At 64.6% G+C, this 5,054-nt stretch overlaps 1 long non-coding RNA gene across 1 annotated transcript; it reads right to left on the bottom strand.

Moving 5' to 3' along the window:
- Nucleotides 1–3,122, bottom strand: LOC109494498. Its single transcript, XR_002738149.2, has 2 exons — nt 1,753–3,122; nt 1–1,273 (listed from the first exon to the last, which is right to left on the bottom strand). It is a non-coding gene; the product is annotated as an uncharacterized LOC109494498 (long non-coding RNA).
- Nucleotides 3,123–5,054: the final 1,932 nt, after the last annotated feature.

Below are 5,054 nucleotides of genomic sequence, written 5' to 3'. Positions count from 1 at the left end.
CATTTTTTAAAAACTAATTTATTGGAGTGAAGTTCACATAACACGAAATCAACCATGTTTTACACTGTACCGCTCAGGGGTATTTAGCACATCCACAACGTTGTGCAACCAACCCCTCTGCCTGGTTCCAGAACATTCTCGGGCCCTCAGAAGGAAAGCTCGTGGCCATTACGCAGTCTCTCCCCACCCCCCTCCCCACGGTCCCCGGCCACCACCAGTCTGTCTTCGGCACCTGTGGATTTGGCCTTTTCCGCATAGTTCATATCTTCAGCCAGTCTTTACAAAGCAAAACGCAGAGAGTTGGGCCCCAGCCCTTGTTCCCAGCCGTGTGGACTGGGGTCCGCTGCTCGGTCTCCCCGTGTGGGCTTCCTCATCTGAAAAGTGGGCCTAAGAGTGGCTAACGACAGTGCTGTCCCGGAGCCAGAGGCATCACCTACCAAGTGCGCGAAGGGCGGGGTCTGCCCGGAAGCCTCGGTGCATTTTAGCTGCTGTTGTTGGTGTGGGCACCTGATGGCAGGGTGACAGGGGACGAGGACAGCCGGGGCCACGGACAAGCAAAGCCTAGAACCGCAGACCTGTTCGCCACCGGGCACCTGCTCGTGCATGCGACCCAATCTGCATCTAGCCCCTTCCTACTTCTGTGACACCGGGCCTCAGTTTCTCCCTCTGGAATGGGAGTGCAGACCCCACAGTGTTGGAAGGGACGGGCCTTGGCCTCATTCTGAGGGCAGGGGATGCTCCGGAAGGAATATTCTGCCCGTGAGCAGGGATGCAGCGGGGACCAGGGGGACCGCAAGAGGAAAAGGCCTGGAAGGGATGGCAGGGGGCAGGTGCCCAAGGTCACAGTGAAGGGGGGCGGGGTGAGGGAAAGCGGACCAGGCCTGAGAGCAGGCAGGCAGGGCCCCGGCTCCTCCGGCCTGCCGAGCCTTTGAACAAGTGGCTGGATGCTTCCTGTCCTGGCTCCCCTTGCGGGCGATCCATCAGTTCGGCTGTTACCGTCCAGAGTCGGCGAGTGGCCATAAATGCGCCCGGCCCCCCCTCTGCAAGCGGCCCGGGTTTTATGTTGTAAGAACACTGTGGGGCGTCTCCAACACCCCGCTAATGACAGCCATCACGAAGCAATAAAAGTGATGGGGCTGGCGGGAGGGGGCCGGCGGGAAGGGCGGGGGCCACCGGTCCCCAGCTCCCCGGCGGTGGCGGCAGGAGCTCTCCGAGAATTGATTAGTCTTGGACGTGCTGACCTTTTTGTTCTTGAAAAATTGCTTCTGAGCAGCTGAGGCAATAAAAGTAAATTGATTCGGAGAGAACGGGGGATGAAATTTGCGTTAGGCGGGGAGGGGCAGATAAACGTCCTGTGACGTCAGCACTCGTCCCCACCCCCCACCCTCGGCCCCTGGGCAACAGGAGGGCAGGACCCGCGCGCAGCCGGGGCCGGTGGGGCTGGAAGCAGAGCAGGCGGGGCCTCGCCAAACGTTCAAGCAGAGAGACGAAACTGACAGCGGAGAAGAGGGGGACGGAGATGAGATAAAACGAAGAGGGGTGGGGGAAGGGGGAGGAAATGAGGAAAACGGCGGGGGGGGGGGAGGGGGGGGGACTGGGGACACACCAGAAGGCAATGAGGGCCAAAGAGAGGCTGGGAAAGGAGGGAGGGGCTGAGCCTGGCATCCGGCACCGCCCTAGCACCCCACAAAGTCTTACTTTTGTCCCCATTTCACAGACTGAGGAAACTGAGGCCCAGGGAGGTCAGGTCACCTGCTCAGGGTCAGCCAGCGGGGAAGTGGTGAGGCCCAGCTGATCCCCTCTGAAGCCAGGCAGTGGACCAGTTAGTGAGTCACTGTCAGCCCCCACCTCGCCCGTGGGGGTAGACTCCATGTCCATCAGTCTTGGCCTGGGCTCCCCGTCCTGAGGCTGCAGCCGGAACCTTGGGACAACGACAGGCGCCCAGGCTGTGCTGCTGACCTGGGCTGGGGACTGGCGGGGAGAGGTGGCACGGTATCTCATCCCTGAAGCGGCCAAAGTCCCCTCTGCCAGATCCCACTCCCGAGGCTCTCCAAGTTCATGGGTCACACTCGCTGATCTGGATTTCGATTGGTGGTGGGAGGGGGGGGGGTGTTGAGATGTTGGAACCCGGTGACTTTGGGGTTGGAGCGTGTGACGTGGGGTGGTGAGGAAGCACCGAATCAGGCCAGCGCAGGCAGTGGTCGATGCTGCCCTAAATGCAGGCACCCCAAGGGGAGAGAAACCCAAACCCTGCCAGAGCTCTGGGGCCTCAGGAGACGGGTCCCCCACGCTGCCCTCTGCCCGTAAAGACCCCAGATGGGCCAGTCCTGAGCTGGACATCACCTGGATCCCACACCCTGCCGCGGACACTGTGCCCCACTGGCCCCCGAGGGATCTCCTGCCGACTGGCAACTCACCAGGCGGCCCAGACTGCGCCCCCTTTGCCCCTCACCCCCGCCTCAGGAGAAGGCGGAGAAGCTCCCCTGTTTCTGTTCCCCAGAGAAGGAAAGGACTTGCCGGGATTCAGCAAGGTCTGGGTGTCCTGCCTCCCTCCGTGCGGGTGCCGGCACAGGGCGGCCCAGGTGGCCCAACCCCGTGAGCAGCTCCAGCCAGGGGCTGCCGCGGGTCCCCCCTGCCATCTGCACCCCCCTCCCCCAAGGGGCTCCCCGGGGCGCGGCGGGCCTGGGGCGCGCGGGTTGCCCGGCGACGGCGCCGTTGCCACTGGAGACGCTCACGCACACGCCCCCCGGGGCGCTGGAGCGGGAGGCGCGGGCACCCCGGGTGCCTGCGCGGGCTGGGGCTGCGAGGACGGTGGTGGCCCGGGGCTCCTCCGGCCCTCTGGGGCCCGGGGCGCCTCTCGCACCCTGCCCACAGTCAAGGTCGGGAACTCGGGAGCCCCGGGGCGCCTCCCCGCCTGGGCGCAGACCCCTCCCTCCCCCACGGAGGAGGAGCGAGCGCCGGAGAGCGGAAGGCAGTTGTGACTTCGCGCTTCCCAGGCTTCCCAGCCGGGCTGCCTTGCTCCCTGGCAGTTTGCCTGCAAGGGTCCCCGGAGGATGGAAAGGGGCATTTTTCTCGGAGATGGGCTGTTTCCTTACAGGGAAACTGAGGCTCCGTGCGGCTGGGTAACTTACCCGAGGTTCTGTTTGCCGAGAGCTGTAGGCCCCGGTGGGACTGGAACCCGGCCGCTTGGCGCCCAGTTTTGGCCTGGGCCTCGTGCTGCCCACTCGTTCCCTGGCCGGTGGGTGACCCCGGGCAGGCCCCTCGCCCTCCCTGGCTGCCCTCTGGCACCCGTGCGAGGCTGCATTGGAGCGCGGCGCCCAGGGCGCAGGCCCGGGCCTGGCGCAGGGCCGCGAAGCGCTGCTCGGCCCCGCCTCCCTCCCGGAGCGTCCTGGCACCGCGGGCGCATGAATCAGGCCTGGCTGGGCGCCTGGGCGGGTGTGCAGAGGTCAGCCGACAGGGCCGTGCAGGCCGCGTTCTCGGGATTTGCTGCCAGGGGCAGGCGGGCGGTTCCGCTTCCTCCGGAGCAGGGGGGCAGCCAGGCCTGGCGGACATGTGTCCCTAGACTCCGGGATGGTGAGCCCTCGGAACAGGGGACCCAGTCAGTCACATCCCCAAGCCGAGGGCAGGGAGTTTATGGAGGTCAAGCTTGAACCCCTAGCTCCCCTCCCCTGAGGACCCACCTAGGGGACCTCGCAGCGGCTGCTGGCGGAGGTCCCCTCCCCTGTCTTGACTGGTGGTCCCAGCCCGTGGTGCCCAGCCCTAGGGCCACAGCGAGACCCTTGCCTGGAGAGCATCTGCCAGACTCCAGGAATCCTGTGCCCACACACACCGGGGAAGGCCTGCCAAGTACCCAGTCTGTGAACATTCATTCACCAAAGGTTCATTCAGGAATTTTCCGTCTCAATGCTGCCGTGATAAAAATGCAAATTGTGGAAGTGTCCTGGAGGCCAGAAGAGGTCCTGCTATATTCAGACATTGGAAGTGGTACAGCGCCCCCCCCCCCGCCCCTCCACCATAGTTTGTGACTATGGATGGCAGGGACCCCTTCTGGGACAAGCAGGCCACCCCGACCCAGACAGCGTACCCACCACCGCCCACATTGGTCTCTGTCCCCAGCACCCCAGGCTGGTGGAAAAGGAGAGCCTTCTCTGCAGGCTCACCCCCGTGGCAGCCCACAAGTCATTCACTCACCGCGTGGCCTGGCTGGGCTGCACCGTGACATGTGGCGCGTGGAGGGGAGGTGCTCAGCGCGGACCAGCTGCACCCCGGGGGGGGGGAGAAAGGGGGCGCGAACCGCCCCGTGGGCACAGGCAAGGGAGGGTGGGCACCCAGGAGCGTTTTGACCCCACCTCTCCTGGGCTGAAGGAGACAGGATTTCTCGAGTGGGGGGTTGGGGCGGACTCTGTCCTCGTGGGAAGGTCTGGCGGCGACAGGCGTTACAAGCGCTCAGGATGCGGCCGGGACCGGCAGGCATTGCTTTGAACCCGGTCTTGGGCGCCGCAAGGGAGTGTGCCGTGGGCTCGTGGCTTCGCCCGCCTCACCCCTGCCCACCGCCCACCGCCTCCAACACACAGAGACACAAGCCAGACCACTGTCCCTGCCTGGAGGTAGGGAGGCAAACACACGTCACCACCAGCTTGGGCAAAACCCAGTAAGCACGCGAAGGTGCAGCCCAAAGGAAATTGTGAAACGCCACGGGCTTGTAGCAAGCCTTCCCAGAAGACAAAAGGCACCACGGATGAGGATTTGTGTCGTCATGTGTTTGTCCGTCCGCTGCCCGCAGGCAGGCCCTCGACATACGGTGTGAGTGCCTGCATACAGGGTGCGCACGGACACACGCACGCACACACACGCGCACGCACACGCACATGCAAGTAACATCCAGGCAAATGCCTTTCCACAACTGGTCGGTGATAGCAAAGCACTGTACAGGCCGGCCCCCACCCCCACCCCGACACGGATCCCCGAAGGCCCCGGCTTCGCTCCCCACAGACCCCCTGGTGGTGCACATTCTCCCCCCAGAACTGGCATTGGGGGCGGGGGGTGGAGTGGGG

Source organism: Felis catus, chromosome E1 (genome assembly GCF_018350175.1).
Source record: "Felis catus isolate Fca126 chromosome E1, F.catus_Fca126_mat1.0, whole genome shotgun sequence".
Taxonomy (NCBI): Eukaryota; Metazoa; Chordata; class Mammalia; order Carnivora; family Felidae; genus Felis; species Felis catus.
The sequence above is the reverse complement of the archived record's forward strand: the minus strand, read 5'-3'. Positions and strand labels throughout refer to the sequence as shown.